Source organism: Meles meles, chromosome 8, assembly GCF_922984935.1.
Source record: "Meles meles chromosome 8, mMelMel3.1 paternal haplotype, whole genome shotgun sequence".
Taxonomy (NCBI): domain Eukaryota; kingdom Metazoa; phylum Chordata; class Mammalia; order Carnivora; family Mustelidae; genus Meles; species Meles meles.
This window is the reverse complement of record NC_060073.1, coordinates 108,766,854-108,782,035: the sequence shown is the minus strand read 5'-3', so window position 1 is coordinate 108,782,035 and position 15,182 is coordinate 108,766,854. Positions and strand designations below refer to the sequence as shown.

General features: G+C 38.6%; 1 pseudogene; it reads left to right on the top strand.

The window, feature by feature from the left end:
• Positions 1-15,182, top strand: part of LOC123948847 — a 42,442-nt pseudogene that overhangs the window by 7,352 nt on the left and 19,908 nt on the right.

The window sequence follows — 15,182 nt, the reverse complement described above, 5'->3', positions numbered from 1 at the left end:
TTCAAGATGGCTGCGCTTACATCAGGGCTAGACTTGAGATGGGTACGGCCTTGTTTTTCTTGGACTCCACAGTATAAATTTGTGTACAACAGACATGAGCTTCAAAATACATCATAAAGCACATGTGAATGAAAAGAGAAAGGACAAATCCAAAATTGGTAAGAGCTAGTGACTTTTCCAGTGCTCTTAGTAATGTCGTAAGTGACTGGTATCCTGCAAAGAAGATAGGTCTACCTAAAACCACTGAGTGACAGGTAGTTAGTGAAATACTCTTTGCAGACACAATTAAGTTAAAGATCTCAAGAGATCATCCTGGATTAGGGTGGACCTAAATTTTTTATTATGTTTTATTTTTTTAAAGATTTATTGGTTTGAGAGAGAGGAAATGCATGTGAGAGAGAGCACGAGTGGAGGGGAGAGACATTGGGAAAGAGAGAAGCAGGCTCCCCACTGAGCAGGGAGCCTGACACGGGGCTCAGTCCCAGGACCCTGAGATCATGACCTGAGCCGAAGGCAGAGGCTTAACACACTGAACCATCCAGGTGCCCCTAGGGTGGACACGGGATTTAATGACAAGTGCCCTTTTAAGAGAAGGGGAAACAATATATAGAGGGGATGATGATGGGAAGATAATGGCAAAGATTAAAATGATACATCTCTACGAGTCAAGAATACCAAGTATTGCTAGCAGCCACTAGAAGTTAGAGAAGCTTTGAACTGATCCTCCCTCAGAGCCTCCAAAGGAGTCAGCTGTTGACTCCTTAATTTAAGGCTGCTGGCCTCCATAACTGAGAGAGAATAATGCTGTTTTAAGCCACCAAGTTTGTGGTAATTTGTTATGGCAGCCCAAGGAAACTAATAGTAAGCAAAAAACATAAAAGAACTAAAGAATATAATCAATTATCTTGACCTGATTGACATTTAAAAAAGAGTTCACTCAACAGCAGCATTTCTTTTCAATGCACAGGAAACACTCCCCAAGATTAAACATATCTTGAGTCATGAGACAAACCTTAAATTTTTTTTTAAAGATTTTATTTATGGGGTGCCTGGGTGGCTCAGCGGTTTAAGCTGCTGCCTTCGGCTCAGGTCATGATCTCAGGGTCCTGGGATCGAGCCCCGCATCGGGCTCTCTGCTCAGTGGGGAGCCTGTTTCTCCCTCTCTCTCTGCTTGCCTCTCTGCCTACTGTGACCTCTCTCTGTCAAATAAATAAATAAAATATTTTATTTTAAAAATAAGATTTTTATTTACTTTGACAGAGAGAGATCACAAGTAGGCAGAGAGGCAAGCAGAGAGAGAGAGAGAGAGAGGAGGAAGCAGGCTCCCTGCCGAGCAGAGAGCCCAATGTGGAACTCGATCCCAGGACCCTGAATCACGACCTGAGCTGAAGGCAGAGGCTTAACCCACTGAGCCACCCAGGTGTCCCCAAACCTTAAATGTTAAAATAATTGGAGTCCTACAAAGTAAGTTTTTGGACCATAATGAAATTAATCTGGAAATACATAACAGGATAACTGGTGAGTCTCCAAGCATTTGGAAATTAAATACCACACCTGTATGCATCAAAGCAACAATCTCAAGGGATATTAGGAAACACTTTGAACTGAACAAAAATGGCAATATAATTTAATACTTGTTATACAGAGGTAAAGCAGTGTTTAGAGTAAAAATTATAACATAAAGTGGTTATTCTAGAGAAGGAAAAAGGTATCAGTTCAAAATGTAATATTCCACTTTAAAAAATCTAGAGAAAGCAAGAAGGAAATAAAGAGTACAGTAGAAATTATTAAAAATAGAAAGAAACACAGTGGGGAAAAATCAATACAACTGGAACTAGTTCTTTACAATGATCAATAAAATTGATAAAACGTGAGCCCAACTTAAAAGGAAATAAAAGACATAAGTAACCAACATCTGGAATGAAAGAAGGGATATTACTGAAGGTATCAGGGACTTTAACTATAAAGGAAGAAGTTTGGGAAGAAAGCACAACAGGAGGATCCTGGGCTCACCTCATCACACAGACGCACCGAGATAACAGCCACATGAGGGCAACAAACTCTGAAAATGAACCAAAAGACCAGCAGAACAAATTTGCACAGTTAATGGTAGAGAGGAGGGCGCATCAAAAAGGCTAGGAGACCAAAGAGAACCACACCCCCTGCCAGACTAACCACAAATGGGAGGGATACCGCAAGCGTGGAGGAGAAGATCAGACCCCACATGAGACGAGACGTGGGTAACCCACACTGGGAAGATGGGTCCCTATAACATTTTCACTTTGAAACCCAGTGGGACGTAGCTTTGAGAGTTTTCACCATCCGCAGGGTTTAACTCTGCATACCTTAAAACTCAGCAGGCTAATCTCTGGGAGAGCCAGAGGGTGATGGGAAGTGGAGTCCCTACCCTTAAAGAGCCAGGATAACAAATAACCTGGGTCACATACAGCATAGAAGCAGCACTTTGAGAAAGCACCTCGGGGTATAGAAGGAGATTCATTTATTAATATCAGGACAGGTTCTGGGGTGGGGATGGCAGAGATTGTTAAGGGACTTCTCCAGGAACAAAAGTGCTGGTGGGTGCTACTCTCTCCTCCCCCACCCCTGAATCTTTTATGTAGCAAGAATCAAATACTTTCCACCGGTCTTAACTAGCACCATGGGCCCCACTTTCATGTTCTCTTGCAGATCTGCTCCATCCCACCTGCCCCACTCCCCTGCAAAGCCGTTCCTGCCCCTACACACAGTGCAAACAGCTCCAGCAGGGACCAGCACCATTCCACAGTGACTCCTGACCTGGGGAGAGGGGAAGATAACCAAAGGCATAATGTACCCAGCAGCTGAACCTTACGGCTACCAGCACAGAGTGTGTGTTCTGCCGATCAGTGCATCTACAGCCAAGGGGGAGGGACTAGGGGCAGGCATCTGGTCTGACTGCTGGCCCCACCCACCAATGAAAGCCTCATAGGGGACAAGGTGGGGAAAACACCCTGCAGTTTGGGATGACTGCAGCCCCAGCTGATGGACTTAGGGTTGCCTCAGATTGACTGCCAGCCCTGCCCACCTGTGAAAGCTTCTTGGGGGGCAGAGGAAGGAAAGTACCCTACAGTGCAATGTGACGGCAGCTTTGGAAGATAGGCTGAGAACAGGATCTTGTCTGACTGCTGACTCCACCCAGCTATAAGTCCATGTAAGCCCCAGACAGGACTCAGGGGCACAGGGACCAAACACTGCCCAGTACACACACAAATAGCATATGGGCCATTAATGCTAACTGGACTGAAGGCAAACACAGCTCAGCCACAACGGCAGTGTGCACCCAAACCACATAGGAGATGCTCTTCAAGTGCCTGGTTCTGGTGAACAGGAGGCTTTGTGTGATGGGTCACCACAAGACCTATTTTTTTTAATGTACAAGTATATTTTAATTCTCTCCACGCAATATAGTCTGGTCAATACATTCATTTCCTGACATAATACTGTTCTCAACATAGTAAGCAAGTAGCATTCTTAGAAACATCTTTACTGTATGTATATTTAAACACATCTCTACCTATCCTTCTCTACTAGAGTGTTCTTAAACACTTTCCACATGCATTGCAGATTGTGCAAAACTTCCATTAACTGATGTAATACTGTTCGCAGCATAGCATGCACGATGGCAGTATCATCTTTATTATAAGTGCTCTTAAACATTTCTATGTGCACTGCAGAATAGTAGTCACTTTTAGTCATTGAAAGGACACGGTTTTCAACATGGCAAACAAGGATCAACAGGACCTTGGCAGGCATAAGAATGGATAAACAATCTAGAAAGTGGGATAATAGAAAACAACCAATCTGAACAGCAAAAAGAAAATGAATAATAAAAAATGAGAACAGGTTAAGGGAACACAGTACATCATCAAGCATAACAACATCCTCATTATGGGAATCTCAGAAGGAAAAGAGAGAGAGAAGAGAACAGAAAATGTATTTAGGGAAATAGCTGAAAACTTCCCTAATCTGGGGAAGGAAACAGACATCCAGATCCAGAAGCACAGAATGAGTTCAAACTAATGAGACCATCTACTTAATATAGACTGATAGGGAGACACCTGTGTGGCTCAGTGGGTTAAGCCGCTGCCTTCGGCTCGGGTCATGATCCCAGAGTCCTGGGATCGAGTCCCACATGGCCTCCTTGCTCGGCAGGGAGCCTGCTTCTCTCTCCACCTCTGCCTGCCTCTCTGCCTGCCTGTGTGCTCTCTCTCTCTCTCCTTCTCTCTGACAAATAAATATTAAAAAAATATATATAGACTGATAGGTGCATAAGATATTTTATGTGTGAACCTAAAGGTAACCAAAAATCAAAATCCTGTAATAGACACCCCAAAGATAAAGAAAAAGGAATCCAAGCATAACACTAAAGAAAGCTATCAGACCATAAGGGAATAGGGAGAGAGGAGAAAGGACAGAGAAGAACTACAAAAATGGTTATAAAACAAGAAAATGACAGTAAGTACAGACCTATCAATTGCTTTAAACATAAATGGCCTATTCCTGGGATCGAGCCCCGCATCGGGCTCTCTGCTCCGCGGGGAGCCTGCTTCCTCCTCTCTCTCTGCCTACCTCTCTGCCTACTTGTGATCTCTCTCTCTGTCAAATAAATAAATAAAATCTTAAAAAAACAAAAAACAAAAAACAAAAAACATAAATGGCCTAAATGCTCCAATCAAAAGACACAGTGTGACCAAATGGATAACACTATTGACAATAGCCAAGATAGGGAAGCAGCCCAAGTATGTTTTTGCTGATGCATAAAGGAGGTGGTAAATATGTGTAGGATGGAATATTACTCATTGATCAAAGGAGTGAAATCTTATCATTTGCAACAACATGGATGGACCCAGAGATATTATGCTTTGTGAAATAACTCAGAAGAAAAATACCACATGATTTCACCTATATGTGGAATCTAAAGAACAACAACAAAGGAAAAACAAAAACCAAACAGACTCATAAACAAAGTGATAGTTGTCTGCGGGGTGTGGTTGGCAAGGAAACGGGCTAAATGGGAGAAGGAGATTAAGAGGCAAAAACCCCCTGTTATAAGTTAAACCACCAGGATGAAACGTACAGCATAGGAATACCCTCAATTATATTTTAATAACTTTGTATCGTTACAGATGGTAACTATATCCATCATGGGGAGCATTTTGAATTGTATATAATTGTTGAATCCCTATGATGTATACCAGAAACTAGTCTAATTATTGTATGACAACTGTACTTCCATTTTTAAAAACCCAGAATTTTTTAAAACAATTTTCTTTATTTGAGAGAGAGAGAGAGAGAGAGAGAGAGAGAATGAGCAGGGACAGAGGAGAAGGAGAAGCAGGCTCCCCCCTGAGCAGAGAGCCCAGTGTGGGGCTCCATCCCAGGACCCCAAGATTATCGCTGGGGTCCTGGGATGGAGCCCCACACTGGGCTCCCTGCTTGGTGGGGAGTCTGCTTCTCCTTGTCTCTCTGCCCTTCCCCCTGCTTGGGCTTTCTGTCAAATGAATAAATAAAATATATTTTAAAAACCCCATAGTACTGTACACTAAGTAGTTCTATTGTATTTTTGTTAAAACAAAATGCAGCATATATATCCCACGTCTGCCTACACCAGTTCTTGTCTTATGTAAATTTGATAAATCAAGTTAGGGTCAGGATAGAAATCAGAGCAGAGAATACTGGAAACATGATAAAAGGCACAGAATCTGGACTTGATCACTCAATATCATGTCTTTCAATGCTTCTTGCCTCTGACACTTCCTTCATAATTGGATATAATGGATATAATTGGATATAATGCCTCTGACACTTCCTTCATATACTGTATAGCAATATAGATGAAACAGAATTGGCAAAACATAAAATCCTCCAAACCTGAGTCAGAAAGAAATAGAAAAATCTAAAAACTCATATTGATTCCAGGACCAGATGAGTTCACCGATAAAGCCCACCAATCATTTAAAAAAGAGCTAATATTTATTAATATCTGTTCTCAAACTATTCCAAAAAATAGTGATACTCAAACCCTGACACTCCAACCAGATAACTCTGATAAACAAGATGCAAAAAATTCTCAACAAAATATCAGCAAACTGCATTCAACAATTGCTATAAGGATGATTCACAGCTGTTCAGTGGGATTCATTCTGGGGATACAAGTGGGGTTCAATATCCACAGATGAATCAACATGATACTCCACATTAACAAAATGAGGGATTAAAAATCCTATGATGGTTTCAATAGATTCAGTGAAAGCATTTGACAAAATTCAATATCCATTCATGATAAAAATTCTCAACAAAAAAATGGGTTAGAGAGAATATACCTCAACTTAATAATGGGCATATATGACCAACCCACAGCTAACATCATACTTAATGGTTGAAAAACAGATCAGGAAGAGAACAAGGATGTCCACTTTTGCCACTTTTGCTGCACGTGGTAATAGAAGACCTCGCCGCAGGTCCTCAGTCCTCACAGACGGGGAAAACAGGCAGCCAAGTTGGAAGAGCAAAAGTGAAACTGTCATTATCTCCAGATGACATGATACTGTACATCCAAAACCCCGAAGACACCATCAAATAAACTATTGGAAGTGATAAATGAATTCAGTAAAGTTGTGAGATACAAGATTAATATATAGAACATGTTGCATTCCTATATACAACTAACAAAGTAGCAGGAACAAATTAGGAATCCCATTTATAAGTGGATGAAAAACAATAAAATTATAGATATAAACTTAACCATGGGGATGAAGGACCTGTACTCTAAAAGCTATAGAACATGGATAGGGGGGGGCGCCTGGGTGGCTCAGTGGGTTAAAGCCTCTGCCTTCAGTTCGGGTCATGATCTCAGGGTCCTGGGATCGAGCCCCGCATCGGGCTCTCTGCTCAGCGGAGAGCCTGTTTCCCCCTCTCTCTCTGCCTGCCTCTCTGCCTACTTGTGATCTCTGTCAAATAAACAAATAAAAAAAAAAAAAGAAGAACATGGATAGGGGAAATTAAAGAGGACACTAATGAGAAGATATTCCATGCTAAGAAATTGGAAAAATACTGTTAAAATGCCTATAGCACCCAAAGCAAACTACACTTTCAATGGAATCTCTATCAAAATATCAATAGAATTTTTCACAAGACTAGAAGAAATAATATTAAATTTGTTTGGATCCACAAAAGCCCTGAGTAGCCAAAGCAATCTTGAGTAAGAAGAATGAAGCCAGAGGTATCACAATCCCAGATCTCAAGATATACTACATAGCTATAATAATCAAAACACTACAGTACTGAAACAAAAATAGACCCATAGATCAATGGAACAGAATAAGGAGACAGAAATAAACCCACATTTCTATGGTCAATTCATCTACAAAAATGGAGGCAAGGATCCACACAGGGAGACAACAGTCTCCAGTAAGTGGTGCTGGGAAAACTGGGCAGCTACATGTTAAAGAAATGGAACTGGACCACTATCTAACACCATACAGAAAAATAAACTCAAAATGCACTAAAGACATAAATGTGAGACCTAAAACCATAAAACTCCGCAAAAAAATTACAGGTGGTAATCCCTGACATCAGCTTTAGCTGATGTTTTCCTGGCTATGTCTCTGCTGGTGAGGGCAAGAAAAGCAAAAAATAAACCATTGGGACTACAACAAGGTAAAAACCTCTTGCACAGCAAAGGTAACCATCAACAAAATGAAAAGACAAGACACTGAATCGAGAAGATATTTATAAATGATACATGCAAGAAGGAGTTAATATCTGTAAAATATAAAATTATACAACTTCGACAATCTCTCCTGAACTAATCCAATTAAAAAATGGGCTGACAATCTCAACAGTCATTTTTCCAAAGAAGACATACGGATGGCCAGCAGACACATGAAAAGATGCTCCACATCACTCATCATCAGGCAAATGCAAATCAAGACCACAATGAAATATCACCTTGCACTGGACAAAAGGGCTAGTATCAAAAAGATAAATATGTTGGTGAGGATATGGAGAAAAGAGAACTCTTGTGCACTGCTGGTGGAAAGGTAAATTGGTGCAGCCACTATGGAAAACAGTATGAAGTTTTCTAAAAAAATTAAAAAGAGAAATAGTATATGATTTAGCAATTCCACTACTGGTTTTTATCCAAAGAAAACCCAGTTACACCCAAATACCCAGTTATTACCCAAAACATTTAAGAAGATACATGCACCCCAATGTTTAGTGTAGCATTATTTACAATACCCAAGATATAGAAGAACTTAGTATCCATCAACAAATTAATGAATAAAGGTGTGCGTCTGTGTGCGCACACACACACAGACACACAGGAATATTATTCAGCCATTAAAAAAGAATGAAATTTTGCCAGTCATGAAAACATGGAAGACCTAAAAGATATTATGCTTAGTAAAATAAGCAGACAGGGAAAGACAAATACCATATGATTTTACCTACATATAGAATGTAAAAAACAAGTGAACAAACAAAACAAAAATACCACTGAAATAGATACCGATACAGAAAACTGGTGGTTTCCAAAAGGAGGGGTGTCAAGGATGGACAAAAAGGGTCAAGGAGTTAAGATATACAAACTTCCGGTTATAAAATAAGTCATGAGGATGAAGAGTACAGCATGGAGAATACAGTTATTAATAGTTTAATAACATATGGTGACATATAAATATGGTAACCATACTTATTGTGGTAAGCATTTTGTAATGTACAGAATTGTTGAATTACTATGTTGTACACCTGAAATATATTGTTCAACTATACTTCAATAAAAGAACAAATTATGAAATGCTAAGGGAAATTTGTACACAAACCTTATGGAATTATTTTGTGTTTGGATAAAATGATAGTTTGTGTTATGTTTTTTACAAAAAAACAAGTATTCATCTTTTATAACCCATTCTGAAGTATCTGTAGATTAAACAATATGATTTTCCTTGAAATAATCTAGTAAGAGGGAGATGGGCAGGAAGTGGAGAGCAGTAGAGATGAAATAAGACAGGTCATCATATAACAACGAAGTGGACGAAGTAGAAGAAAGGGCTGAATTCCTCACAACATACAATCCTCCAAATCGGAGTCAAAAAGAAATAGAAAAATCTAAAATCAATTACTATAATGAAAAGGAGTCAATCATTAAAAACTCACATTGAAGGGCGCCTGGGTGGCTCAGTGGGTTAAGCCTCTGCCTTTGGCTCAGGTCATGATCTCAGGGTCCTGGGATCGAGCCCCACATCAGGCTCTCTGCTCAGCAGGGAGCCTGCTTCCCCCTCTCTACTTGCCTATCTACTTGTGATCTCTCTCTATATATCAAATAAATCAAATCTTTAAAAAAAAAAAAAAACTCACATTGATTCCAAGACCAGATGAGGTCACAGATAAATTCTACCAAACACTTAAAAAAGAGTTAATACTTATTCTCCTCAAACTATCCCCAAAAAACAGAAGAAAAAGGAAAGCTTCTAACTACATTCTGAAAGACTATCATTTCCCTGATAACAAGGGAAACCCAAACCAGGCAAACATACTACAAAAAAAAAAAAAGAAAACTACGTGAACAAGATGCAAAAATTCTCAACGAAGTGTTAGCAAACTGCATTCGACAATGCACTAGAAGAATCTGTGGTGACTAAATGGGATTGATTCTGGGGATCAGAATCATTTGGCTTCTGAAGCTGAATGATGGGTACACCGCAGAACTAAGTGCTGCTTCCACTTCTCTCTGCTTCTTTATGCTTTTAAAATCCATAATAAAAAGTGAAAATATCTTAAAATGACAATATATTGCTTAACGTACTTCAGGGACTAAATTACATGCTTAAAATAGTTGTAATGGTAAATTTTATGTCATACATATTTTAACACAATAAAAAATGGGCCAAAGGAAAAAGGGATTTATTTATTTCTTTATTTATTTATTTAAAAGATTTTATTTATTTGACAGAGATCACAAGTAGGCAGAGAGAGGAAGGGAAGCAGGCTCCCTACTGAGCAGAGAGCCCAATGTAGGGCTCCATCCCAGGACCCTGGGATCATGACCTGAGCTGAAGGCAGAGAGGCTTTAACCCACTGAGCCACCCAGGCACCCCAGAAAAAGATTTAAAAGATGATCCATTTATTTGTTATTTGTAGGGCACATCTGGAATTAAATAGATGTATTCTTTTATTTTGTTTTAATGTCAATGTCCCATGTGTAAAGAGCTCTGCTTTAACAATGAGGAAATGGGGTTTTGTCGAATCATTATTACAGAGATAATACATGGTGATACCAAGAACCAAGACTCCGTGTTTTTACTGGGTCATGTAATCATTGTGTTGGTGTTGAAGGAAAAGTCCTTATTTTCTTGGAATAGCTGATGTCTTATGTGGCCTATTCTGAATCCTTGGCTATCTCACTCACTGGTAATACTTCGCTGGATTTCAGGCATGGCCGCTGGCTAGTGGAAGAGATCTGAACTCCTCAACTTCAGAGTTTTTCCCGTAGTCTTTGAGGACCCAGTGTTGGGAAATGAGTGGTAAAGCAAGAATTTTAACAGACTCAAGGACAAACATGTTAGTCTTGAGTAACCAGATGAACACTTTGTTCTGGAAGTTCCATGTTAATAAGTTACCATTCCTCTTTGAATACACTAACAAAATATATATATGCACCCCTTTGTCTATTGTCATGTTAGTTACAATAGCTAAGATACAGAGGCAACCCAGCTGTCCATCAATGGATGGATAAAGAAGATGTGGGGTGCGGGGATGTGTATGTGTGTGTATGTACCATAAATAATGGTGTGTGTATATATTATATAATGGAATATAAAATGGAATAAGATATATAAAAAGGAATGAGATCTTACCATTTGTAATGGCTTGGATGAGCCTCAAAGGCATAATGCTCAATGAAGTAAATTAGACAAGGATACATACCATATGGTTTCATTCATATGTGGAATTTAAGAAACAAAACAAATGAAAAGAGATAAAAGAGACAAAAAATAGGGACTTTTCAATACAGAGAACAAAGTTGTAGTTGTCAGAGGAGAGAGGAGTGAGGGGATGAGTGAAATAAAACAGGATTAGGAGTAAAGTTACGGTGATGAGTCCTGAGTAATGTACAGAGGATTAAATTATTATATTGTACACCTGAAACTGATACAACACTGTATGTTGATTATACTTCAATTAAAAAAAAAGTTACAATTCTTAAAAATCATCCAGAATGTCTTCATCACCTATTAGCCTAGACTTTTTAATTTTTATTTATTTAAGATTTATTTGACACATAGAGAGAGACAGTGAGAAAGAATACACACATAGGGTAGCTGCAGGCAGAGGGAGAGGGAGAAGCAGACTCTGCTGAGCAAGGAGCCTGATGCGGGACTCAATTTGGGATCATGACCTGAGCCAAAGATGGATGCTTGACCGACTGAGCCACCCAGGCGTCCCTAGACTCCTTTTTTTTTTTTTTTTTTTTAAAGATTTTACTCATTTATTTGAGAAAGAGAAAGAGAAAGAGCATGAGTGGGGGAGAAGAGAGAGAGAGCAGGAGCTAGACCTGATCCATCCCAGGACCCTGGGGTCATGACCTGAGCCCACGGCAATCCTTTAACTGACTGAGCCACCCAGGTGCCCCTAGCCTAGACTCTTCTTTAATTTGGTTGTTACATGGATCTTTCTTTTTTTTTTAAGTTATTTTCAGCGTAACAGTATTCATTGTTTTTGCACCACACCCAGTGCTCCATGCAATATGTGCCCTCTCTATTACCCTCCACCTGGTTCCTCAACCTCCCACCTCCCCGCCCCTTCAAAACCTAAGGTTGTTTTTTCAGAGTCCATAATCTCTCATGGTTCATCTCCCATGGATCTTTCTAATGGAAGAACTGTAGGATATTTCTTATTACAAAAAGATCCGGGAGCAGAACTGCGTAGTTATTATCAATGACAGCCTATGTCAGACACAAGGAAACGAAGATGGATGATTGTCTTTATTAAGTTTGCTCTGCAGAGCTTCTCCAGGCCCTTAAACCTTAAAATATTTAGGTTAGGCCCTTTTTTGGACACTAGTCACTTTCTGGACTCAAAATTTGTGCTTAAAAGAAGGTTAATGGCTCTGGACTTATGAACATGGTTTACAGAAATATAGTGAAAATAACATTTTCTGAAAAGAAAAATCCCCATACCAAAGATAGCTTTTCTTATCTAAAAAACATTTTTTCCCCTCCTATCTGGTAATCGCCTTCCAGTCTTTTGAGAATCAAATATCATCAGTCCTGTACAGCCATTCTTTCAAGGAAAAAAAAAAACTTTATTACTATAAAATTTACCTGCCTCATAATTCACCCATTTAAAGTCTGTAATTCAATGGTTTTTGGTACGTTACATTATTAATTATAAACATTGTGGTTATAGATAACACAGAAGTTTTCTATTTTAACCACTGAAGTGTACAAAGCAATGGAATTAATTATGTTTCCAAGATTACGTAACCATCACCAGTATCTTTTTCCAGACCTTTCTCATCACTCCACATGGAAACACCATATTCACATATATTGATATATTCTTCATATATATTTCACATATATTGAACTATAACTTCTATTCCATCCCACACCCCCATGAAGCCACTCTTAACTATCCCAGGCCAGATTTGCTACTGTATTTTAGGTACCCATGAAATTTTGCTTGTGTATCATTCAAGTTATTTACTTTTTTGTAGTAAGTTTACATGTTTGCTCCTCTCACTAGACTGCCTTTCCTGGGGATATAATCATATTGGCTGCAAATGGTAATTGTGTGTCTTCCTTTTGTAATTAATTAGCAATAATTAAATTAAAATTATTAAGATCAGTAAGAGGGCAGAGAGTGTCTTTATCATAATAATGAGTACAGCAGACTTTTCTATCCACTGGGTTGAATCTAGGTATACAAAAGAATAAAAAGTTCAATCACAGAAATATTAAAATAAAATTAAATATTTAGAAATGAAAGTGTGGAGAACAGTCTAAGATTAGAGGCAATAGAAATATGTCACAAAGGAATTCTTCAGTGCTTTAACTGTAAATATTAAACCCTTCTAAAATGTCAAGCAATTAATCAAATATTTTCTGCAAAATTGAGAGACTGAATGTTAAGATGTTTGTTATATAAAGAACTGTCAACTCAGAAATTGAAAACATTGACATGGAAATTAAAAAATGGACAAAGCCAATAGACCATTCAGAAGAAATATATTAGTGAAAAAAGTAGTTGAGGGGAAATGCAGTTGAAATACTATTTTAAATTACTTTTACTTTAGTACCAGTGTAAGTCTCCATTTTCATCTGTTGAATTTGTAAATGTTTTTAATAACATTTTATAATTTAACCAAAAATATTTAAATTGATGACATCCAAGGACAATCGCGGGGAACACACAGCTATTTGCTCACCAATCAGAAGATGGACTTTGTATGAATCTTTCTTTCAGGCAACTAATTAATAGGGTATAATATAGGAGGGGTCATATGATTTTTTTTGGCATAACTAAATATCTTATTCCAGAAAAGTCTTTGATAACAATTATGAGAGGAAATAGTATACCTGGACTTTAAGCCTTTTTGTGTAAATATTACAAAGCAGTCAATTTCATTTATTTCTTAAATTCTATGAGTGAAATCATATGTTGTCATTCTCTGACTTATTTCATTTAGCATTATACCCTCTAGCTCCATCTATATTGTTATAAATGGCAAGATCTAATTTTTTTATGGTGAAGTAATATCCCATTATATATATGTGTGTATACACACACACACACACATATCTACAGATGAATGGATAAATGTTATATATATTATATACACACCACATCTTTATCCATTCATCTATGGATGGACGCTTGAGTTACTTGTATATCTTGGCTATTGTAAAAAATGCTGCAACAAATATAGGGGTGCATATATGTTTTCATTTTCTTTCGTTAAAACCCAGTACTGGAAATACTGGACCATAGGGTAATACTATTTTTAATATTTTGAGGAAACTTGAACCCTCTTACACTCTCGGTGGGAGTGCAAATTAGCATAGTCACTGTGGAAAACAGTATGGAGTTTCCTCAAAAAGTTAAAAATAGAGCTACCGTATGACCCAGCAATTGCACTACTAGGCATTTATCCAAAAAACCCTGTGTCAAAGAGATACATGCACCCTACCCTTAAGGCAGCATTAGCAACAATAGCCAAATGATGGAAAGAGTCCATACTGTTTTCCAGAGTGGCTGTACAAATTTGTATGCCCAACAACAGTGCATCAGGCATCCTCACCAACACTTAACATTTGTGATTTTCATTTTAGCCATTCTGACAGGTGTAAGGGGTTATGTGGAATTTAAGACAAGCAATGAAAAAAGAGACAAAAACAAAAATGGAAAACCCTATGCTTAAATATGTAGAACAGACTGGTGGTTTCCAGGAGGGAAGTAGGTAGGATAGGTAAAACAGATAAAAGGGATTAAGACTACACTTATTTTGATAAGCACAGAGAAATGTATAGAATTATTGAATCATTATAATGTACACCTGAAACTAACATGTAACACTGTATGTTATACTTCAATAAAAGTGATAAAGGCATTTTCAGTTTAAAAAAAAAAAGCAGTCAACTTGAAAAGTAAAACAAAGCAAAACAAAAACAATCCAGTTAACAAGTAAACAGGGGTAGGTTTCCAAGCGTGACTTCACCCATGTCATTTTAGGCCATGGCCAAATGTACCTCTATGGGACTTGGGAGACTCCTGAACAGATTTTAAACTGGTGATGACTTACCTCCAGTTACCTTGCTGTCCAGGGGAACACAATGACGTTGTCAACCATTTCATTTGATTAAATATTTGTCTCTGTATTGTTAGGAGCGCTATATGTGACTCGCATTCTTTGTGTGTTGAGAAGCTGGAGTGCTGTATTTTTTTTTTTTAAGATTTTATTTATTTACTTGACAGAAAGATCACAAGTAGGCAGAGAGGCAGGCAGAGAGAGGGGGAAGCAGGTCCCCTGCTGAGCAGAGAGCCGGATGCAGGGCTCGATCCCAGGACCCTGGGATCGTGACCTGAGCCGAAGGCAGCGGCTTAACCCACTGAGCCACCCAGGCGCCCCGCTGGAGTGC